The sequence below is a fragment of the Triticum aestivum genome, chromosome 7B (assembly GCF_018294505.1).
Source record: "Triticum aestivum cultivar Chinese Spring chromosome 7B, IWGSC CS RefSeq v2.1, whole genome shotgun sequence".
NCBI lineage: Eukaryota > Viridiplantae > Streptophyta > Magnoliopsida > Poales > Poaceae > Triticum > Triticum aestivum.
In genome coordinates this window covers 248,243,426-248,269,138 of record NC_057813.1, presented here as the reverse complement: position 1 = coordinate 248,269,138, position 25,713 = coordinate 248,243,426, and positions in this window count along the sequence as shown.

The following is a 25,713-nucleotide window of genomic DNA, read 5'->3' as shown; positions in this document are numbered from 1 at the left end:
AAATCGTCCGCATCCGGAGGACGGACATAAGTCCCTTGAAAATTGGCCCTGAAAGCATCCTCGAGTTCCTCCCAACTCCCAATTGAATTTTTGGGGAGGCTCTTCAACCAGTGTCGAGCTGGTTCCTTCAACTTGAGGGGAAGGTATTTGATGGCATGGATGTCATCCCCACGAGCCATGTGAATATGCAGGATAAAATCCTCGATCCAGACCCCTGGGTCTGTCGTTCCATCGTATGCCTCTATGTTCACAGGTTTAAAACCTTGTGGAAATTCATGGTTCAGTACTTCTTAGGTGAAGCACAGGGGGTGAGCAGCCCCTCTATATCTGGACATGCTGTGGCATGCCGTCGGCTGTTGTTGTGTCTGGTGTTTATTCCGAACATGTATTTAGTTGGTATGATCATTTTGGTGACCATAGTCCCTCGCCGGGGTGTGTCCTTTAGATCCGTAGATGGACCTGGCCGCGCCGGCGTTCTTATCCAGGTGCTCACGTAAATCATGTGCGGCGTTGATAGCTGCTCTGTTGCGGTTATGAAGTGGTACGTCTGACCTCCTGGTCGTATTATTCTTTGGTGGAACGGCCTTGTCGTTGAATTCTGGCAGTAGCTTGCGTTTTGGATAGATCTTTGTATGGAGATCGTCGCCGTATCTTTCTTCAGTGTCTAGTACTTTATTCCATCTGCAATTGAGTGTTTCCTGTGCGGCCTTTAGCTGTTGCTTCTGCTTCTTTAGGCTTCTCGCTATGGCCATAAGCCTTCAGTGGAGGTTATCTCGTTCCACGCGTGTTTCCGGGATGATGAATGCGTCGTCATCCAGACTTTGTTCTTGTCCTGGGGCAGTTTGATGAACTCGTCCCTTGGGATCATTGTGATTGGGCGTCCACTCCGAACTGTGTTCGGCATGACCTGGCTCGTCCTGCTCCATCGCTGGGTCCGTATGGTCGTTGTTGCCTTCGGAGTTGACCGGGATGTCGATCTTTCTGGCGCTCTTGTCGCCATTTTTACTATTGCTGGACTTTGATCGGCGTCTGCGCCGTCATTTTGGCTTTTGCCCAGGGGTTTTATCTTCCGGATTGTCGCTGTCGTCCTCCTTGGGCGTATCCACCATGTATATATCGTGTGACGAGGTAGTAGTCCAGCGCCCCAGAGATTCTGAATCTTCTCCTGCATCGTCATCCATACCGTCGATGCCTTTGGAGTCGAAGCCAAGCACGTCGGTTAAATCATCAACCGTGGCAATGAAGTGGGTGGTGGGTGGGTAACGGATTCCTTCGTTGCCTGCTTCCCACTCGATCCGGACATAGTTCAGCCAGGAGTCTCCTGTCAAAGAGAGAGATTTTAACGAGTTCAGCATGTCGCCAAAGGGCGAGTGCTGGAAGTTATCCACATCGGTAAACTCCATTACCGGGGCCCAACCTAGCTCGGCTGGCTCGGGAGCGCGCACACTGTTACCAACAACTGGATACGAGTCCGGGGGTCCGGAGTCACAGGCTTCCATAGAGGTGAGACCTGTGTTCGTCTCCACCGCCGATGAGTGTGCGGCCTACGGGGCGGGGTCCATCCCTCCGTCCTTAGGCAACGCAGCCTGCTCCGGATTTAGGTAGGGGCTACTGCAGGGGTGATATCCCAAGCATTGTTCGACAACAGGTCTAAGACGTGCTCCTCGTGACTGTCCGGTGCTCCTGGCACAGGCCCGAATCCGTTGAAGATAAAGTCTCCGCGAATATCCGCCGTGTAGTTCAGGTTTCCGAACCTGATCTGGTGGCCAGGGGCATAGCTGTCGATCTGCTCCAGATGGCCAAGCGAATTAGCCCGCAATGCGAAGCCGCCGAGAACAAATATCTTTCCGGGAAGAAAAGTTTCACCCTGGACCGTGTTGTTGACGATGATTGAAGGATCCATCAAGCCTTGCAGTGACGACACAGAGGAACTCTCAATGAAAGCACCAATGTCGGTGTCAAAACCGTCGGATCTCGGGTAGGGGGTCCCGATCTGTGCGTCTTAGGCCGATGGTAATAGGAAGCAAGGGACACAATGTCTACCCAGGTTCGGGCCCTCTTGATGGAGGTAAAACCCTACTTCCTGTTTGATTAATATTGATGATATGAGTAGTACAAGAGTAGATCTACCACAAGATCGTAGAGGCTAAACCCTAGAAGCTAGCCTATGATGATTATGATTGTTGTTGTGATCGGCCTTCTAAGGACCAACCTCTCCGGTTTATATAGACACCGGAGAGGGCTAGGGTTTACACGGAGTCGGTTACAAGGAAGGAAATACAATATCCGGATCGCCAAGCTTGTCTCCCACGCAAAGGAGAGTCCCATCCGGAAACGGGACGGAGTCTTGAGTATCTTCACCCTCCAATAGTCCGGACGATGTATATAGTCCGACTGTCCGGATACCCCCTAATCCAGGACTCCCTCAGCGTTAGCCCTGGAAAGAAAGCCGAATCACTCGACCAGATCGCCCTTGACGTGGTTTTCAGTGATTCCAAGAATTACTGTAAGAAAAAGTTGACATTTGAAGTTGTGGATTCCCAGAGTGCTTATCATGCTATTCTGGGTAGGCCTGCCTATGTGCGTTTTATGGCTCGACCATGTTACGTGTACCTCAAGCTGAAGATGTCCGGTCCCAGAGGAGTGATCACAGTCACTGGTAATCGGCAAAAGGCAGAAGAATGCTTCTGACATGCCGCGTGTACCCAGAGAACTGGCTGAGCACCGTTTGCATGTTAATCCCAAGGTAAAACCCATCAAAGAGCATCTTCGGCAGTCTGCCGTGTAGAAGAGAAAAGCAATTGGTGAGGAAGTGTCTCGGCTCCTAGCAGCAGAGTTCATCTGAGAGATCTACCACTCTGAGTGGCTTGCCAATGTGGTCATGGTCCCTAAGAAGGACGATTCACTTCGTATGTGCATCGATTTCAAGCATATCAATCGGGCCTGCCCGAAAGATCATTTCCCTCTCCCCGGCATCGATCAGATTGTTGACTCTACTGCGGGGTGTGAGCGCTTGTCTTTTTTAGATGCATATTCATGGTATCATCAGATCCGACTGTATGGTCCCAATGAAATAAAAATAGCTTTCATCACCCCATTCGGGTGCTTTTGCTATGCCACCATGCCATTTCGTCTTAAAAATGCCGGCGCCACATTCATGAGGATGATTCAGAAGTGCCTGCTCACTCAAATCAATCAGAATGTGGAAGCATACATGGATGACATTGTGGTCAAGTCACGCAAAGGTTCCGACCTGTTGACTGACCTCGCAGAAACCTTTGCCAACCTAAGAAGGTATGATATCAAGCTTAATCCGTCGAAGTGCACATTCGGAGTTCCAGGTGGAAAGTTACTCGGTTTCCTCATTTCCGAACGAGGGATCGATGCAAATCCAGAAAAAGTCGATACCATCCTCTGAATGAAACGCCCTATGCGTGTGCATGACGTTCAGAAGCTTACTGGTTGTTTGGCTGCCTTGAGTCGATTCATTTCTCCTCTCGGTGAAAAGGTCTTGCCTCTTTACCGATTGATGAAGAAATCTGATAAGTTCCAGTGGACTGCTGAAGCTGACGCAGTGTTTGCAGAGCTCAAAACCCTGCTTTCCACCCAGCCGGTGCTTGCCACGCCAATCAGCAAAGAGCCTTTACTGATTTACATTGCAGCCACTGGACAAGTTGTCAGTACAGTACTCACGGTCGAGTGGGAAGAAGAAGGAAAAGCTTATAAAGTTCAGCGCCCAGTGTATTATCTCTCTGAAGTTTTGACTCCATCCAAGTAGAGATATCCACATTATCAGAAGCTTGTCTATGGAATCTACATGACCATGAAGAATGTTGCACACTATTTCTTTGATCACTCCATTACAGTCGTCAGCGACACACCACTATCTGAAATTCTAAACAACAGAGATGCAACTGGTCGAGTGGCAAAATGGGTGATTGAACTCCTTCCATTGGATATCAAGTTTGAGGCAAAGAAAGCTATCAAGTCCAAAGCAACCGTAGATTTCCTTACCGAGTGGATTGAGCAGCAACTGCCGACTCAAGTTGACTCGGAGCATTGGACCATGTTCTTCGATGGCTCCAAGATGCTGAGTGGTTCCTGTGTTGGGGTAGTGTTGGTATCTCCCCAGGAGACAAGCTTAGATATGTTCTCCAGATTCATTTTGATTCTTCCAACAATGAAGCTGAATATGAAGCACTTCTATACGGGTTGCGTATGGCCATTTCACTCGGTGTTCGTCGCCTTATGGTCTATGGTGACTCGGATTTGGTGGTTAATCAAGTGATGAAAGAGTGGGATGTCAGGAGCCCAGCCATGACTGGTTATTGCAACACAGTAAGAAAGCTGGAAAAGAAGTTTGAAGGGTTGGAGCTTCACCATATACCCCAACTGAAAAATCATGCTGCAGATGAATTGGCAAAGATAGGATCTAAGAGAGAGGCCATTCCCAGCAATGTGTTTTTGGAGCATATTCATTCACCTTCAGTTCAGGTACATCCTTTCACTGAAGAGCCCCCACAGCCTAGGAGCGCCACATATCCGACTGAAGTTGAAATCCTAGCCGTGGTCGACTTAGTCATGGAGGTTTTGGTCGTCACTCCTTACTGGACAGTGCCATACGTTGCATACATTCTTAGGAAAGAACTTCCAGAGGATTAAGAAGAGGCTCGACAGATCATCCGATGATCTAAAGCCTTTACTGTGATAAAAGGTCACTTGTTCAGAGAAACTGTAACTGGAGTCTGCTAGAAATGCATCACGCCAGAAGAAGGCCGAATGATCCTCAATGATATTCACTCGGGGACCTGTGGTCACTATGCGTCCTCTCAGACCATCGTGGCCAAAGCATACCGAGCCGAATTTTACTTGCCACATGCCAACAAGATGGCAAATAAAATAGTGGACAAATGTGAAGGTTGTCAGTTTTACTCCAACATGTCCCATAAGCCTGCGTCAGCTCTGAAGACTATTCCACTCGTCTGGCCTTTCGCTGTCTAGGGATTGGATATGGTTGGACCTCTGAGGATTGGCAGGAGTGGATTTACCCATGTGCTAGTAGCAGTCGACAAGTTTACCAAATGGATTGAAGCCAAGCCCATTAAAAACCTTGAAGCAAGTACAACTGTAAGTTTCATCAGAGAACTGACATTCAGATATGGTGTTCCGCACAGCATCATCACGGATAATGGGTTGAACTTGGACTTTGACGAGTTCAGAGCCTTTTGTGCTTCCCAAGGCACGAGGGTCGATTATGCTTCAGTCGCCCATCCTCAGTCGAATGGGCAGGCTAAACGAGCAAATTGATTGATTCTCAAAGGACTTAAACCCCGATTGATGTGTGACCTCAAGCATGCAGCAGGTACCTGGGTCGATGAACTTCCATCGGTACTTTGGGGATTGAGGACAACTCCTAATCGGTCGACAGGACAAACTCCATTCTTCTTGGTCTATGGAGGTGAAGCTATACTCCCGAGTGATTTGCTTCACAATACACCCTGAGTCGAACTTTTCTCAGAAGAAGAAGCGGAACAGGCTCGGCAAGATGCAGTTAATCTCCTGGAAGAGGAAAGAGAAATGGCCTTGATTCGGTCGACCATTTATCAGCAAGACCTGTGTCGATTCCACGCTAGAAACGTAAGGGGTCGGGCGTTTCAGGAAGGAGACTTGGTTCTTTGAGTGGACCAGTAGAAACTACACAAGCTCGCTCCTGCTTGGGAAGGCCCCTTCGTTGTCACTAGAGTGCTCCACAACAGAGCATATCATCTTTTCAATGTCGAACACAATAAAGACAAGACACGCGCTTGGAACACGGAGCTGTCCGCCCCTTTTACTCTTAAGCATTCAGACTATTGAGATGTAATAAGAAATACCTTTTTTGATTATCAAAGACATAATTTTTTACAGTCTTCCGAATGATTGTTGTTCATTTTTTACATGTTCTAAATCCCTGAGTGGGTGCCTTAGCTGCGAATCCATTTTGCCTAAGTTGAAAAGAAAAATCCTACCGAGTGGTGAGCCAGCCTCTCACTCGGGGGCTTAGCTACGAATCCGTTTCGCCTAAGTTTGAAAAATCCTACCGAGTGGTGAGCTAGCCTCTCACTCGGGGGCTTAGCTGCAGTCTAGTACTTGCCTAAGTTTGAAAATTCCTATCGAGTGGTGAACCAGCCTCTCACTCGGGGGCTTAGCTGCAGTCCAGTACTCGCCTAAGTTTGAAAAATCCTACCGAGTGGTGAACCAGCCTCTTATCGGGGGCTTAGCTGCAGTCCAGTACTCGCGTAAGTTTAAAAAATCCTACCGATTGGTGCAGGTAAACCACGAGCCCCCCCCCCCCCCCCCCCGAGGCTGCACCATCAAGAAGAAGGACGAGATTGTGAGAGCGGTCCTCCCACTCGGGGGCTTAGCTGCAGTCCAATACTTGCCTAAGTTTAAAAAATTCTACCCGTGGTGAGCGATCCTCCCGCTCGGGGGCTTAGCTGCAGTCTAGTACTTGCCTAAGTTTTAAAAATCCTACTGAGTGGCGAGCGATCCTCCCACTCGGGGGCTTAGCTGCAGTCCAGTACTCGCCTAAGTTTTAAAAATCCTATCGAGTGGCGAGTAATCCTCCCACTCGGGGGCTTAGCTGCAGTTCAGTACTCGCCTAAGTGTAAAAAATCCTACCGAGTGGTGAGCGATCCTCCTACTCGGGGGCTTAGCTGCAGTCCAGTACTCGCCTAAGTGTAAAAAATCCTACCGAGTGGTGAGTGATCCTCCCACTCGGGGGCTTAGCTACAGCCCAGTACTCGCCTAAGTGTAAAAAATCCTGCCGAGTGGTGAGCGATCCTCCCACTCAGGGGCTTAGCTGCAGTCTAGTACTCGCCTAAGTGTAAAAAATCCTATGGAGTGGGGAGCGATCCTCTCACTCGGGGGCTTAGCTGCAGTCTAGTACTCACCTAAGATTGAAAAATCCTACCGAGTGGTGAGCCAGCCTCTCACTCGGGGGCTTAGCTACAAATCCGTTTCACCTAAGTTTGAAAAATCCTACCGAGTGGTGAGCCAGCCTCTCACTCGGGGGCTTATAGCTGCAGTCCTGTACTCACCTAAGTTTGAAAAATCCTACCAAGTGGTGAGCCAGCCTCTCACTCGGGGACTTAGCTACAGTCCAATACTCGCCTAAGTTTAGAAAATCCTGCCGAGTGGCGAGCGATCCTCCCACTCGGGGGCTTAGCTGCAGTCCAGTACTCGCCTAAGTTTTAAAAATCCTACCGAGTGGCGAGCGATCCTCCCACTCGGGGGCTTAGCTGCAGTCCAGTACTCGCCTAAGTTTTAAAAATCCTACTGAGTGGTGAGCGATCCTCCCACTCAGGGGCTTAGCTGCAGTCCAGTACTCGCCTAAGTGTAAAAAATCATACCGAGTGGTGAGCGATCCTCTCACTCGGGGGCTTAGCTGCAGTCCAGTACTCGCCTAAGTTTGAAAAATCCAACCGAGTGGTGTGGATCAACCACGATCCCTCCCCCCGGGGCTGCACCGCCAAGAAGAAGGACGAGATTGTGCACACTGCCAAAGGCTCATCCAACAGCTGGTGCCAAGGCAAGCTGCTTTCAGGAACGTCAAGACCATTGCCGAATGCCTCACTGATGAGCTGATCAACGCTACCAAACGCTCATCCAACAGCTAGTGCCAAGACGAGCTGCTTTCAGGAACATCAATGCCATTGCTGAGTGCCTCGCTGATGAGCTGATCAATGCTGCTCAGGGCTCGTCCAACAGGTCGACTGCGACCTTTTCCTCAAAAGCTGCATCAAAAGTACAAGAACCAATCTGAGTGAAGAACGAGTTCCGCTCGAAGTCAAACACAACATATTCAAAGATAAACCAAGTTCAGATAAACCCAAAGGTTCCAAACCGCGGATTAAAGTGCTTGGGCGTCAGGCCCGAAGGAGTTTCAACGATTACAAAATCACTCGTCATTCTGAGGCAAATAAGGGTGAAGCATAAATTTTTTCGATCACTTGTCCGGAGAAGGACTAGCTGGATCAGAGAAGCTGTCAAGATCAATGTTGTTCGCAATACGAGTGGCAGCCTCAAGGAAGGTGTCCATGAAGGACTGGAAAGTGTGCTTCTTAGTATTCACAACCTTGAGGGCCGCCAACTTGTCTTCTCTGGCGTCCTTGCAGTGCACTTGGACCAATGACAAGGCGACGTCAGCGCCACAACGAGGGGATGACTTCTTCCACTCCTGCACTCGGCCAGGGATCTGATTGAGTCGAGTCATCAGTGAGTCGAGATCTTGAGAAAGTTCTGCCTGAGGCCAGAGTTTGGCGCGTCAACCCGAGTCATCGTCGCCTTTAGTCGAGCCAGATAAGCAATGGCGCCGTCCAAGCGTGATTCCAACCGCAGCAAGTTCATCGCAACCTCATCTTCCACAGGACAGTTGATGGGGTTGAGACCTGTCTCGACCCGCCCGGTCTCAGCTCCAAAATCCTAACAAAGTTCTGCACAATAATGAAAAATAGTAAGTCGACAATATAACAACATACTTCAATCAATGACAACTAACCAGTCGAGCAGCGGTACCTTCAAGCTTCAGAACTAGTTTTGTGGCAAGTTGTCCCAGATAGGACTCTAGCTCGCATGTCCAGGCTCTGAGGCCTCCAACTTCATTGGTCAGGTTCTCCTTGTCCTTCTTCAGTTTCTCAACTTCCCGATTGGCTTCAGAGATGGCAGTCTTCAACTTCGTGTTCTTCTCTTCCAACTTGCCGACCGAAGCCAGTTTCTTGTCCGCAAGCGATGTCTTCTCTCGTGCTTCCTTCCGAGTAGCAGCAAGGTCCTGATCCTTCTTCACCAGAGCTTCCTTCATTCTCTCTAAAGAAACAACACTCTTCAGACGAGCCTGAAGCTGACTGTTTTCACTACGCACATCTGCTTGTGTGAAGTCACTTGGTTCAAAGAGACTGAAAGGCACGAGCTACTAGGTGGACAAGTGTCGATTGATTACCTCCCATCATGGTTGTTTCTTCTTGAGCAGTCTTGAGGGTTCTTCTTTGCAAGTTCAAGATCAAGTTCGAAGCTGATGTGCTTCTTGTTTAACTCAGAAAGCCGAGCTCCAAGATCAAAAGACCTCTGCAGTCAGCGAGAGAGATATATCAGTCGACAGAAATAGGAGACAATGACAGTGAGAAGTTACTCTAAGACTACTGCCGGATCAAATATTCAACAATAGTCTCGGGGACTACACCCAGTGGGTGCACTTAGCATGCCCCCACTGGTTTAGATCAACACTCAGCATGGTCTGCCTAGCATGAGTAAAAAAATGTAGATTCTCAGACCTCAGCCGACTGCCAGCAGTCGACCGTGGTCTCGGGGACTACACCCAGTGGGTGCACTCGGCATACCCCCCACTGGTCCAGACAGAATACTAAGACTCATCACGATTCGAGTGGAGCAGGAGACTTCCTAAACTCTAAAAACAGGCACACCCCAGTGGGTGATCAGATATAAAACAGCATTCAAAAGTTCAATCGGGAGTTCACTAACCTTAACATTGGTTTGCAGAGCGGTGCTGGCATTATAGGCCACCTGGCTGGCCTCGTGCATCAACTTCACCTGCTCCATAACAAGGTTCACTTGGCGAAGAGCCTCCATGGCAGCACTTGGTGAATCTTCTGGGGTCTGGTATGCAGCAAAGAGTGATGGCTCCAAGGTGGCCGAGGCAGCTACTGGGTCTGACGCGTGGTGTTTCACTGGAGCAGCAGGAGCTGGAGCGGTCGACCACGACGGATGAACAATCGTCAACGGGTTGGCGAATGTAACGTTGGTCTGAACCGGATCTCCGGAACGCTCGACCACCGCCTCAAGCACCGGCGTTGACAGAGGGACTTGAACTTCAAGCCCTCTCCTGCTTGAGCCCCCGCCTCTCCTCCTCCTCCCCTGTTGAGGCACTTCTTCTTCATCATCGGGAAGTACGACGATGTCTCATGGAACTGCAGCGAAAGGAAAACATCGAAAATTCAGCCGACCGATAACTCAATCGACTAATGAGTTCTGGTCGAACAAACTTACCAGCTCGGGAGGTGGCCGCGTCGTCGGTCTCCTCGTCTCTTGGAGCTTTATAGATATCCATGTCAGTCGCAGCAGAGGTTGGGCTAGAAAGATACATGATCCATTCGATCAGAACAGAAGCTTCAGTCATCCAAGATAAGTGCAAGAAAGATACTCACCCTGAAGCAACAGGGATGTCCATCTTGATCCTCGGCAAAGTCTTCCGAGTCTTTGGAGGAGCAACCTTGGGTTGCTTGGCGACCTTCTCTATCGGCTCCGGAGTCGACGTCCGAGTGCGCTTCTGTGTGTGGGTACTTGGAGCCACGTTCGTTCCACGCCCGCCCAACGGGTCATGGTGTTGCTTGGATCAGCGTTCAGAGTGCGGCGGCGAGTCGACTGTTTCCTCGTCGTCTGACTCCTCGCTTTCCTCCTCCTCCTCGTCATCTGAAGACTCCCATTCACCGCTCTCCTCCGCATTGGCCTCTCCCTCCTAGTCCTACTCTAGAACTTGTTCGCCGTTGGGCATCGAATACATGTCAGTAAAAACCTACAAGGCGAGAAGTCGAGTGAAAGTTAGTCGAGCTCAAGGACAATTGGAATGTGCATGCAAAGGCAGTCGGAATAAAGAACATACTTTGTCGGGATGATTGTCGTTACTGAAGGGGACAACTCTCCTGGCTCCTCTGGGGTTGTCCTAGTTGCCTGTAATGCTCTTCAACCACATGGCCATGGTCTTGGCTGGCACTTCCTCTGGATGAACATGAGCGGTGTCGTCAGCCCCAGAGTACAGCCACATGGGATGGTCACGGGCCCGAAGAGGCTGGATGCGTCAACTGAGGAATACTTCCAGCAGGTCCATGCTAGTGACACCCTGATTGATTAGTTGGACCACTTTCTCAACTAGCATCTTCGTCTCCACGTTCTCAGCAGCAGTTACTTTCAGTGAGGAACGAGTCTGGACACGGTCAAAAGTGAAGTGGGGAAGGCCGTTCGACTGACCTGGAGTTGGGAGGTCCTGGCAGTAGAACCAGGTCGACTGCCAGCCCCTAACCGACTCAGAGAGAGTCATGGAAGGGAATGAACTCCTCTGCCTCTTCTGAATACCCAAACCCCCACACATCTGAATGACATGGGTTTTCTCGTCACTCATTTTTGCTTTCTTCACCGACTAGGAACGGATGGTGAAAATATGTTTGAAAAGACCCCAATGCGGTCGACACCCCCAAAAGTTTTCACACATCAACACAAACGCAGCAAGGTACGTGATGGTATTGGGAGAAAAATGATGGAGTTGGGCACGAAGAAGTTCAAGATGCCCCGGAAGAAGGGGTGCGGAGGAAGCGAGAAGCCCCGGTCGACGTGGGTGGCAAGCAATACACACTCACCCGGTCGAGGCTATGACTACATCTCCCCCTTAGGCAGCCTTGCCGCACCCTTGGCAATCAGCCCGGATTCCACCAGCTCATCCAGATCCTCCTGCCGGAGCGAAGACCAGATTCAATCGCCCTGGATCCAACCTGGTGGCAACCCGAGCGTGATGACGACCCGCGGTTCTGCTTCTTGCCCTTCGCCTCCCCCGTCGCCTTCTTCGCGTGTTCCAGCGCTACCGTCTTGTCTTTCACCATGGTGGTGGAGCGGCGGCGTCGAGAGCAAAGGAGCCGGACGCGGTGGAGATGCAGAGGAAGAAGAAAGAAAACAGACGTGCATAGTGCAGGTGCCTCGGCTCCGTCGCCTTATAAAGGGCCACTTCCGAGTGGCTGACGCATGGGACTGGGCAATCCTGTCAAATCCCGCAACATTCGTGTGCAACGTACGTGGCGAAAAAGGAGGCGCGGAGATCGAGGCACTACTGTTTATCCGCTCCGCTTACTTTGGTGCCCCATCCCGTGCGCTTCCCCGAAATTTCGTATCCCATGAAATCTGGGATACACTGTTATCAATCGTGCCAAAGATTCTGCACCCCAAGACAGCAGTCGGCAGATGATGCTACAAGTTCAGTCAGCAACTCTCTAAAGGGATCAAGGTGACTGAATCAATGCTGAAGTACCAATGTAAGCCTTCCGTCCTGCGTAAAACACTCACGAGGCACAAAGCTCGGAACAAGTTCAACTTCAACCTACTTTCCACTCGAACCTTAATCCATTCGGGGGCTACTGATGAGGATACAGACCTGGGGTAGGGTCATAGGCCTGACCTATACGTCCTACCTAAGGTCACTACCCTAGAAGATAAGAAGTCCAAGAGGCAACGAAGAACCCCTAGTCAAAGGTGTTGAGTGCAATCCACTCGACCAATCATATCATTCGGGTACCCCTCCTACCTGTTGTCACTCGACCATATGAGGAATCACTCGACCTACTGAAGGTCAGGAGTCACTTAGCACTGCAACGGTCGGACATTCACTCCATAGTCTTCAAGGTCATTAATATCATTTGTGACTGGCGTTACAAGTAACGCCCGTACTTTATGTACATTAAGCTCCTTGTAATGGAGGATGGCTGGTGTCCTGGTGCACTCTATATAAGCCACCCCCTCCTTTGGGACAAGGGTTCGCACCCCCTGTAACATCACACACATATAATCCAGTCGACTGCCTCCGGGCACCAAGACGTAGGGCTATTACTTCCTCCGCGAAGGGCCTAAACTCGTAAATCTTTCATGTACACCTTCACCATAGCTAAGATCTTGCCTCTCCATACCTACCCACCTTTCTACTGTCTGTCTTAGAACCACGACAGTCGCTTGAAACGTTCTTGATCGAGGGATTCCTCTAGGACGATAAAATCTTCGTCGCCGAGGCTGGCCTCCTCTTCGAATTCTGGCATATAGTTGCTATCCTCTGAATCTTCGTGATCCGTGTGCCCAGGACTATATTCACCCTCTTCCCTCTCGTCTTGCTCGGACATGGGCTCGGCGAGGTATTCAGGATCTTCGGCGTCACCTGGAGTCTCATTGTCTCCGGTGCCGATATTACTATCCTTTGACCAGCGCGATCGTCAGCGGCGCCACTGACATCGGCGCTTTGGTGGTTTATCGACGGGTTTATCCTCATTGGGGTTCTAATCGTCGTTGTCGTCCTTTTTATCCGGAGTGTCCACCATGTACACATCATAGGTTGAGGTATCCGTCCAGCGCCCCGTGATGGGTGGGACTTGGCTTGGTTCGGCGTAGGCATCATCGTCCATTCCGTCAATGTCTTCAGACGCATAGTCCAACATGTCGGTTAAATCCTCGACAATGGCTATTAAGTGGGTGGTGGGTGGGGCGTAAAATTCCCCGCTCTCAGCCCCCAGCTCAAGCTGGATATAGTTAGGAGGCAAAGCCTCCTTGATGGCGAGAGACTGCATTAAGTCCAATGCTTCATCTAGGAGCGAAAGTGGGACCGGAAACTGCGGATCTGCTGGGCTGAGTTCGGCATGGGACACCTGATCGGACCCACTGAATGCAGACCTCGGCAGTTTGGGATGGTTGCCTAGAGCCAAGTCTAAGATTGCATCTGGGTTTTCGGTCGGGAGTTCCATAAGGGGAAGAAGTCCCGCGGGGCTCACGCTCCCGTCTTCGGACAGTGAGACTTGCCCCGGATCTAAGGCCGGGGTGGGCATGGGTGTTGAACCCTAGACGGGATCTAACAGAGGATCCGAAGAGTCTACTTGGCGGGGACACAGAGTGGCGGCAGAGGCCACGAACCCGTCGAAGACTAGGTCTCCTCGGATGTCAGCGACATAGTTCAGGTTTCCAACCTGATCTGGTGGCCGGGGGCATAACTATCAACCTGCTCGAGGCGGTGGATCGAGTTGGGACGAAGCACAAAGCCACCGACCACAAAGATCCGTCCAGGGAGAAAGGTTTCCCTGGACGCTGCATCGTTCTCGATGAAGAGGTGAGCCATTGATCCTTCTATTGACGATACAGTGGAGCTCTCAATGAAAGCACCAATGTCGGTGCAAAACTGGCTGATCTCGGGTAGGGGGGGGGGCAAGATATATGTTTGAGGACCAAAGGTAACTATGAACAAAGGACATAGTGTTTACCCAGATTTGGGCCCTCTTAATGGAGGTAAAACTCTACTCCTGTTTGATTATATTCGAGGGTATAGGGGTTACAAGAGTTAATCTACCACGGGATCGAGTTGGCTAACCCTAGATTGGCTAACTTGGAAACGTTGTGATCCTGCCTCCGATCTACCCTCCGATTTATATAGACACCGCATGGGCTTAGGGTTGTACAAAGTCGGTTTTACAGAAAGGGATAATACATCCAGACACCTATACTTGCCATCCACGCATACAGGAGTCCCTACCGGACACGATAGATAATTGTCTTGTATCTTGACGGCCCATCAATCCGGCCCACATCAATAGATCGGACGCCCAAGGATCCCTAGTCCAGGACTTCCACAACGGGTCCGATCACATTCACTTAGACGAAAAAGAAACTGGAAGAATTATCAATAAGTGAATGTTGTAGAGGACATGAAAAACTCAAATATATATTTAGCAATGAAGAACACAGTCATAAAGACTGAGGAAATTGCAAAGTTGAAGAATTTGAAGATTGAAGAAATTGCAAAAACTCAAATTGAAGATTTTCAACTTTGATTGGTGGCATAACCCACCGTATAAGAATGATGATTTCATACACCGCGTACAATTGTCGTAGGGTTCTGAGAATCAAATTCTTCATTAATTTCTTCACACTTAGAGGGTTAGTCTTCATTGATTGAAGAAAACATTACTTTGTGTGTTGCACATCTAAGTCAACAATTTTGCATAAGTGTTAGGATGTGTGTCCTTTTCAAAGAACATTCGAAGATTCTGAGATATTTAGCTCACACCGCAACTTGCTAAATCTCTTCTCATCCAAAGGCTTTGTGAAGATATCTGCCGGCCGATCTTCAATATTTATGTGGTCAATGGAGATGTCGCCCTTCAACACATGGTCACGAAGAAAATGATGACGAATCTAGATGTGCTTTGTCTTCGAGTGCTGAACTGGGTTATGAGCAATCTTGACAGCACTCTCATTGTTGCAGTAGAGTGGCACATTCTTCACATTGATGCCATAGTCCTTGAGGGTTTGCTTCATCCATAGCAATTGAGCACAGCAAGATCTGGCAGAAATGTACTCATCTTCAGCAGTAGAGAGTGATACGCAGTTCTGCTTCTTCGAGGACCAACATACCAAGGATCGTCCGAGGAAATGGCATGTGCCTGATGTTGACTTGCGATCCACTCGATCACCAGCATAGTCAGAGTCAGAATATCCAATGAGATCAAAAGCCGAGCCCTTGGGATACCATAATCCAAGTGTTGGAGTGTGAGCTAGATATCGAATAATATGCTTCACAGCCTTATGGTGTGATTCCTTTGGTGTAGCTTGAAATCAGGCACACATGTAAACACTAAGCATAATATCTGGCCTAGATGCACATAGATACAATAAAGAGCCAATCATGGAGCGGTATACCTTTTGATCAAAGTCTTTACCATTTTCATCGGTGCATAGACGGCCATTGGTGGGCATAGGGATTTTGACACCTTTGCAATCTTGCATGCCGAATTTCCTCAACACATTTGTGAAGTATTTCTCCTGGGATATGAATATGCCATTGTGTTGTTGACGAATTTGAAGACCAAAGAAGAATTTCAACTCTCCCATCATAGACATTTGATATTCCTCACTCATCATATAGGCAAATTCATCACTGTAACGTTGGTTAGTACAACCAAAGATAATATCATCAACATATATTTGGCACACGAATAATTCATCATCATATGCTTTGGTGAAAAGAGTTGGGTCAAGTGAATCGGGTTTGAATCCATTCTTCAGGAGGAATTCCTTCAACGTATCATACCACGCCCGAGGAGCTTGCTTGAGGCCATGAGGGCCTTGTTGAGTCTGAAAGACGTGATCTGGACGTTTTGGATCCTCAAAACCTGGTGGTTGAGCAACATATACTTATTCCTCAAGCTTCCCATTGAGGAATGCACTTTTCACATCCATTTGATGTAAGATGATATTATGATGGTTAGCATAAGCAAGCAATATGCGAACAGCCTCAAGTCTAGCAACAGGTGCAAAAGTTTCATCGAAATCAATTCCTTCAACCTATGTGTAGCCTTGAGCTACAAGACGAGCCTTATTCCTCACCACAAGGCCATTTTCATCTTGCTTGTTGCGGTAGATCCATTTGGTACTGATGATACTGTGCATGCATGGGTCTTGTCGCTTGACAAGCTCCCACATATTATTGAGCTCGAATTGATGCAATTCATCTTGCATAGCTTGAATCCACTCAGTCTCCATGAATGCTTCATCAACTTTGGTGGGCTCTGTGATAGAGACAAATGAAAAATGCCCACAAAATTTAGACAAATGTGAAGCTTTTGGGCGCATGAGAGGACCTGGTGCATTGATGTCTTCAATGATCCTCTCAATCTGCACTTCATTTGCAACACGAGGATGAGAAGGTTGATGACTTTTATTTGGCACAACATTTTCTTCAAGGCCATTTCTTCAGTAGCACCAGCATGATTTTCTTCACGTTCAGGAATGACTTCTTCAGCAGATTCTTCGGTAGGGATGAATCCTCAGTAGCTTTGAACTAGATGGATTTCTCAGGTAACATTTCATCTAGCACAGGAGGTAGGTGCTCTCTTTGCGAGCCATTAGTCTCATCGAACCGCACATCTACAGTTTCAACCACCTTGTGATGATAGGAGTTGAAGACTCTGTAGGTGTGCGAGTCCTTTCCGTAACCAAGCATAAAACCCTCATGTGCTTTCAGTGCAAATTTAGAGTTGTGATGAGGATCTCTAATCTAGCATTTAGCACCGAAGACTTTGAAATAACTTACATTGGGTTTCTTGTCAGTGAGGAGTTCATATGAGGTCTTTTTGAAGAATTTCTAAAGATATACCCTATTGATGATGTGCCATGCACTATGAATAGCATCAGGCCAGAAGCGAGGTGGAGTCTTGTATTCATCAAGCATAGTGCAAGCCATCTCGACAAGAGGTTGTGAAGTAATTCAAAGGGATGAGAAGTGGTCATGATAGTCTTCGAGGGATGCTTGGCTCCAGTGATCTTTCCATCCTCATAAGCCCCACAAAGATGATCTTTGACGAATTTGACACCCTCGGTGCCAATGACATGCTTCTTCTTCGCAAGGGTATGCAAGTTCCTCATGCCAGCATGACAAAGTCGTCGATGCCATAACCATCCTTCTGAAGCTTTTGCAAGTAGACATGTGGCAGGCTGTGATCCTGCAGAGAAATCAACAATATACAAGTCTCCTCTCCTAAATCCTTCGAATACTTTGTAATTGTCATATTCCATTAGCATAATGCAGCGATATTTGCCAAAGACGACAACCATATCAAGATCACAAAGCATTGAGACAGACATGAGGTTGAATCCTAAGGACTCGACAAGCATGACTTTGTCCATGTGTCTATCCTTTGAGGTTGCAACCATACCTAGACCTAATACCTTGCCTTTGCCTTTGTCAGCGTAGGTGATATGCTTCAGATGAGATGGAGAGAAAGCACTGTCCATCAATAAGTTCCTGTCACCGATCATGTGATTTGTACATCCACTGTTGAGGACCCACTCAGTAGCTTTGGGTTGTTCATCCTGCAGATGAATTAGTGCAAATTACGAACCCATATACTTCATCAGTGAATAATATGATATCAATTTCATCAGATTGAATTTCATCAACAGTAAAATAGATATAGCAATATGAGGACATGAGAAATGAATAATTCATTTCTTCATGATTAGCTTGTGTCCATTCAAGCATTTTCAGGTCTCCAACAAATTCTTCAGACGATTAAGTTGGTCTGAAGACCTGACCCTTCATAAGAGATTAGTTCTTTTTCTTCACCACCCACATCTGGAGGGGTGGTAAAGATTTCATCATTCTGCGAGCTCCATAAGAAGAAGATGGCATTGAAGCCAGTGCACTTCGTTTCACAGAAGTGGGGTTAGGGTAGGCATACGAATAAGCAGAGAAATTCTTCGAAGGATTTATGAACATAATGGTTTGAGTAATAATGCACATATTCATAGCCTTTAGACTTTCCCTGCGAAACAGAAGTGTTAGCACGATGATGTTCATATGACGATTTGGATCTACATGAAGAATTTGATCCAGATGAAGAATTCGGTCCATATGAGGACTTGGATCCATATGAAGATTTTGATCCATATGAAGAATTTGATCTCGGGTTGCTATTCTTCATAGGTGGTGTCATGATGGAATCCACCTGAAGACTTTCAAGGCACCTTTTGGGAACCCAGATTTTCTTCATAGGGGGACCATTCCTGTAGTTAGTTCCAACATGTCGAGCTAATACTTCACCATTCTGATTCTTGAACAGTTTATAGTTAAAAGCAAATGACTCATCAAAGGAATATGAAGATTCACAAGTAAAGCCAGATAAAGTGCATGGATCTACGGGAGGTCCTTTCGCAGCAACCCGTGAGGTTTTGGGATACTGCTCAGGTTTCCAGTAGGTCCCATTAGCATTGAGTTTCCTCTTAAAGGCAATACCCTCTTTCCTAGGGTTCTTGTTCAATAGCTGCTTTTTGAGCACATCACAAAGAGTCTGATGCCCTTTGAGGCTTTTGTATATGTTTGTCACATACAATTCCTTCGACCCTGCATTATCGTCAGTGATACTTGTGGTATCCTCAGATCAGGAATTTGTGACCACAGAGATAGTTGAAGAATTTGCAGCAATAGAAGCATTTGAACATTCTGGTGAAGAATTAGCAGATTCATGCTCAATGCATTTCAAACATGGTGGAATAAATTCTTAATGAGCGGAAATGATCTATTGAGCAAGCAATGAATCATTTTCCTTCTAAAGATCTTCATAACTCACTTTTAACTTCTCAAGATCTTGCTTTCTCTAGAGAAATTCATAAGAAAGCTTCTCATGATCAGTTAAGAGAGAGTTATGATGATCCTAAAGATTGTCAAACTTAAACTAAATTCTCTGAAGATTATCAGTCAAAGTATTAGTTCGATTCTATTCCTCACCCAATAGGTCATCGCTTTCGTCTAGCAGATTTTGAACCTTTTCCAAAGCCTTTTGTTGTTTGACAGCAATCTTAGCAAGTTTGGAATAGCTAGGTTTGAGATTGTCATCAGATTCATGATCACTACATTCAGAGGGGGAATGTTTGAGTACCTTGGCACCTTTTGCCATGAAGCAATAGGTGTGAGCATAGTCATCAACACTCTTGTCAGCAGTGTTGGGGGGGGGGGGGGTCATTTACTTCAGCATTGAAGATGGAATTGCTAATGTAAGCAGTAGCGAGGGCTAGGCTTGCCACATCCGAGTCTGACTCCTCTAATTCCTCATCTTTCACATTTTCCTCAAAGTCAACTTCAGTGTCCATTTCCTTGCCAATAAATGCCCGAGCCTTCTTGGAACTGCTCTTCTTGTGAGATGAAGACTTTGAAGATTTTGATGATGAGGACTTTAAAGATTTCTTCTTCTTCTATGAGTCATCAGAATCATCATCTTTGTACTTCTTCTTCTTTGATTCATTTTCCCACTGAGGAAAATCAGACATGTAGTGACCAGGTTTCTTGCATTTGTGGCAAGTCCACTTCTTGTAGTCATGGTTTGAGAAATCATCACTTCTTGAAGACTTTCCAAAGCGACCACGGCGAGAGAACTTCTAGAATTTCCTCACGAGCATTGCTAGCTGATGACCCACAAGTTTAGGGGATCTATTGTAGTCCTTTTGATAAGTAAGAGTGTCGAACCCAACGAGGAGCAAAAGGAAATGACAAGCGGTTTTCAGTAAGGTTTTCTTTGCAAGCACTGAAATTGTAGGTAACAGATAGTTTTGTGATAAGATAAATTGTAACGAGTAACAAGCAATGAAAGTAAATAAAGTGCAGCAAGGTGGCCCAATCCTTTTTGTAGCAAAGGACAAGCCTGGACAATTTCTTTTAATGAGAAAAGAGCTCCTGAGGATACATGGGAATTATCGTCAAGCTAGTTTTCATCACGCTCATATGATTCGCGTTTGGTCCTTTGATAATTTGATATGTGGGTGGACCGGCTCTTGGGTACTGCCCTTACTTGGACAAGCATCCCACTTATGATTAACCCATATTGCAAGCATCCGCAACTACAAAAGAAGTATTAAGGTAAACCTAACCACAACATTAGACATATGGATCCAAATCAGCCCCTTACGAAGCAACGCATAAACTAGGGTTTAAGCTTCTGTCACTCTAGCAACCCATCATCTAATTATTACTTCCCAATGCCTTCCTCTAGGCCCAAATAATGGTGAAGTGTCATGTAGTCGATGTTCCCATAACACCACTAGAGGAAAAACAACATACATCTCATCAAAATATTGAACGAATACCAAACTCACATGACTACTAATAGCAAGACTTCACCCATGTCCTCAGGAACAAACATAACTACTCACAAAGCATATTCATGCTCATAATCAGAGGAGTAATAATATGATTAAGGATCTGAACATATGATCTTCCACCAAGTAAACCAATTAGCATCAACTACAAGGAGTAATCAACACTACTAGCAACCCACAGGTACCAATTTGTGGTTTTGATACAAGATTGGATACAAGAGATGAACTAGGGTGTTGAGAGGAGATGGTGCTGGTGAAGATGTTGATGGAGATTGACCCCCTCCCAATGAGAGGATCGTTGGTGATGATGATGGTGATGATTTCCCCCTCCCGGAGGGAAGTTTCCTCGGCAGAACAGCTCTGCCGGAGCCCTAGATTGGTTCCTCCCCGTGGAGGCGGAGTTTCGTCCCGTAAGCTTGCCTCTGATTTTTTCCAGGGTAAAAGCCTCCATATAGCATAAGATGGGCACCGAAGGGCCACCAGCAGGCCCAGGAGACAGGGGGCGCGCCCAGTAGGGGCGGGCGCGCCCCCACTCTCCTGGCCAGGGTGTGGGCCCCCTTTGGTGTTTTCTTCGCTCAATAATTCTTATGAATTCCAAAACTGACTTCCGTGGAGTTTCAGGATTTTTGGAGCTGTGCATAATAGGTTTCCAATATTTGCTCCTTTTCCAGCCAGAATTCCAGCTGCCGGCATTCCCCCTCTTCGTGGTAAACCTTGTAAAATAAGAGAGAATAGCCATATGTATTGAGATATAATGTGTAATAACAGCTCATAATGCAATAAATATTGATATAAAAGCATGATGCAAAATGGACGTATCAACTCCCCCAAGCTTAGACCTTGCTTGTCCTCAGGCGGAAGCCGAAATCGAAAAATATGCCCACATGTTTAGAGATAGAGGTGTCGATAAAAATAAAATACGGACATGAGGGCATCATGATAATTCTAATAAAAGCAACATAAATATATTTTATCATATGATTTCTTCTGCTCAAGTAACGATCGATTCACAATGTCAAGTATGGTTTAGAAACTTCATTGGGAACTAAAAAACTATAATCTCAGTCATTGAAGCAATTGCAATTTGCCATAACGTCAGAAAGAGTCAAGAATAGAGCTTTTCAGCAAGTCCACATACTCAACTATCATATAGTCTTCTACAATTGCTAACACTCACGCAGTACTTGTGGTTATTGAGTTTCAACCGGACACTGAGAAAGATAGGGGCTTATTGTGTTGCCTCCTAACGTATTCACCTTTGGGTGATGTCAACAATAATAATTCATGCTAACTTACATCCAATTGGTTATATATATCAAGATCTTTCAAACACGAGGAGCCTGCCAAAGGATAAAATGAAAAAGGGAAAGGTGAAGATCACCTTGACTCAAGCATAAAGTGAAAACATAAAGTAAAAGATAGGCCCTTTGCAGAGGGAAGCAGATGTTGTCATGTTCTTTTAGGGTTGGATGCACAAAATCTTAATGCAAAAGAACGTCACTTTATATTGCCACTTGTATATGGACCTTTATTATGCAGTCCGTCGCTTTTATTGCTTCCATAACAAGATCGTATAAAGCTTATTTTCTCTGCACTAATAAGTCATACATATTTAGAGAGCAATTCTTATTGCTTGCACCGATGACAACTTACTTGAAGGATCTTACTCAATCCATAGGTAGGTATGGTGGACTCTCATGGCAAAAACTGGGTTTAAGGATATTTGGAAGCACAAGTAGTATCTCTACTTGGTGCAAGGAATTTGGCTAGCATGAGGGGGAAAGGAAAGCTCAACATGTTGGGAAGATCAATGACAATATAATTTAACTGAGATGTGAGAAAACATAAACCATTACGCTGTCTTCCTTGTCCAACATCAACTCTTTTAGCATGTCATACTTAATGAGTGCTCACAATCATAAAAGATGTCCAAGATAATATATTTGTATGTGAAAACCTCTCTTTCCTTATTACTTCCTATTAATTGCAACGATGAACAAAACTACGTTTGTCAACTCTCAACAACCTTTATGCCTCATACTTTTTATGTGTGAAGTCATTACTATCCATAAGATCAATATGAACTCTTTAATTCTTTTTATTCTTTCTGCTTTCTCAAGATCATGGCAAGATAGCAAAGCCCTTGACTCAACACTACTCTTTATTATAGATAGCTCACAGACTCAATTACATAAAGAGATCACAAAGCAAAACTCAAAAACTACTTGATACTAAAACTTCAATCTACTAGATCAAGATACTACTAAAAGGATCAAACTAAGTAAAATGGTAAACATAGGAGTGTGATGGTGATACGATACTGGGGCACCTCCCCCAGGCTTGGTAGTTGCCAAGGGGAGTGCCCATACCCATGTGATTATGTCCTCGGAGTTGGTGAAGTAGGAGTTGTTGATGATGTAGGCTTGTCGTCCATCTTCCAAGGCATAGGCTCACTATCATAGAAGGATGATTGAGTCTCCGGGATCCTTAAATCTGCAGCCAAACTCATCCTCTTGAATCTATATTCATACTCACAGTTTTGGTTTTGCAGGTCATAGATCTGGCCTTGGAGGTGCTCGATTTTCTCTTGAAGCTTGAAGATGGTCTCCCGATGACCTTGGCATCTAGCTTGTGGTTGTTGGTGAACTCCGTGACCATCATCTGGTTGGCGTTGAGTCCACGCTCCACCATCCCTTGGCACTTGAAAACTTGTTGCTCCATGGCTTCGAGCTTTGTCTCCACGCTTTCGGTATGCCTTGGTCCCTCCACATCGTAGATGTGCAGCACCCCCTCACGCATCTCAATGGTTTGAGGGTGTTGCAGCACCTCCGCGAGATAGGGGTTGATAACCCTCTCGAAACACTTGTACTTTGGAGCGCTTGGAGACGTCATGATGCTCTAGATCTGTTAGAAAAACAGCTCGAACCGAAAACAGAGGATATTTGCGTGATACGGTGGTCAAGCCTTCAGGAGATTATATAATGAATTTTTACCGACCAAAATATGTAACGTGCAAGAAAACGGAGTCCGATAGGCACACGAGGTGGCGACGAGATAGGGGGGCGCGCCCAGGAAGGGTGGGCGCGCCCTCCACCCTCGTGGAGGCCTCGTGTCCTTCCCGGATTACTTCTTTCTTCCTAGGATTCTTAAATATTCCAAAACGGATAAAATATGCCATTAGAATTGTTTAGGAGTCGGTTTACTTACCATACCGCATACCTGTTCCTTTTCGGAGTCTGGAGCATTCTGGAAAGTGTCCCTTATGTATTCCTCCGGGGTTACGGTCTCAACAATATTAGTTTCAACATTGATAGGGTTAGCTGAGATATAATGTTTAATTCTTTGGTCGTTCACCACCCCTGGACTTGTGCCTTCGAAGTTGTTGATTTTTATGGCAACGGAACAATAGACCGTAAGGACCTTCCCATTTAGAGAGAAGTTTTCCTGCAAAAAAACTTAAACGAGAGTTGAATAATAACACATAATCACCTACGTTAAACTCACGCTTTTGTATCCTTTTGTCATGCCAGTGTTTGAATTTTTCTTTGAATAGCTTGGCATTCTCATAGGCTTGGGTTCTCCATTCATCAAGTGAGCAGATATCAAATAACCTCTTCTCACCGGCAAGTTTGAAGTCATAGTTGAGCTCTTTAATAGCCCAATATGCTTTATGTTCAAGTTCTAGAGGTAAGTGACAAGCTTTTCCATAAACCATCTTATACGGAGACATACCCATAGGATTTTTATATGCAGTTCTATAGGCCCATAATGCATCATCAAGTTTTTTGGACCAATTCTTTCTAGATCTATTGACAGTCTTCTGCAAAATTAATTTGAGCTCTCTATTGCTCAACTCTACTTGACCACTAGACTGCGGGTGATAAGAAGATGCAATTCTATGATTAACATCATAATTAGCAAGCATCTTACGGAAAGCACCATGAATAAAATGTGAACCACCATCAGTCATAAGATATCTAGGGACTCCAAACCTCAGAAAAATAACTTCTTTAAGCATTTTAATAGAAGTGTTATGATCGGCACTACTAGTTGGAATAGCTTCTACCCACTTAGTAACGTAATCAACAACAACTAAAATATGTGTGTAACCATTAGAGGCAGGAAAAGGTCCCATAGAATCAAAGCCCCAAACATCAAATGGTTCAATTACAAGAGAATAATTCATACGCATTTCTTGACGTCTACTGATATTACCAATTCTTTGACATTCATCACAAGATAAGACAAACTTACAAGCATCTTTGAAGAGAGTAGGCCAATAAAAACCAGATTGCAATACCTTATGTGCAGTTCTATCTCCAGCGTGGTGTCCTCCATATGATTCAGAGTGACACTTGCGTAGGATCTGTTCCTGTTCATGCTCAGGTACACAACGTCTAATAACACCATCTACTCCTTCTTTATAAAGGTGTGGGTCATCCCAGAAGTGATGTCTTAAATCATAAAAGAACTTTTTCTTTTGCTGGTATGTCCAACTAGGTGGTATAAATTTAGCAACAATGTAATTAGCATAATCAGCATACCAAGGAGCAGTATGAGAAGCATTAATGACCTCTAATTGTTCATCAGGAAAGCTATCATCAATAGGTAGTGGGTCATCAAGAACATTCTCTAACCTAGACAAGTTGTCAGCAATGGGGTTCTCATCTCCCTTTCTATCAATAATATGCAAATCAAATTCTTGGAGCAAGAGAACCCATCTAATAAGTCTAGGCTTAGCATCTTTCTTTTCCATAAGATATTTAATAGCAGCATGATCAGTGTGAATAGTAACTTTGGAATCAACAATATAGGGTCTGAACTTATCACATGCAAACACAACTGCTAAGAACTCTTTTTCAGAAGTAGCATAATTTCTCTAGGCAGTATCAAGAGTTTTACTAGCATACTGGATAACACTCAATTTCTTATCAACTCTTTGCCCTAGAACAGCACCTACAGCATAATCACTAGCATCGCACATAATTTCAAAGGGTAAATTCCAATCAGGTGGCTGAACAATAGGTGCAGTGATCAAAGATTTCTTAAGTATTTCAAATGTTGTACACAATCATCATCAAAGACAAAAGGAATATATTTTGCAATAAATTAGTCAGAGGCCTAGAGATTTTAGAAAAGTCCTTAATGAACCTCCTATAAAAACCGGCATGACCAAGGTAACTTCTTATACCTTTTATGTCCTTGGGACATGGCATCTTTTCAATAGCATCAACTTTAGCTTTATCAACTTCAATACCTCTCTCGGAAATCTTATGC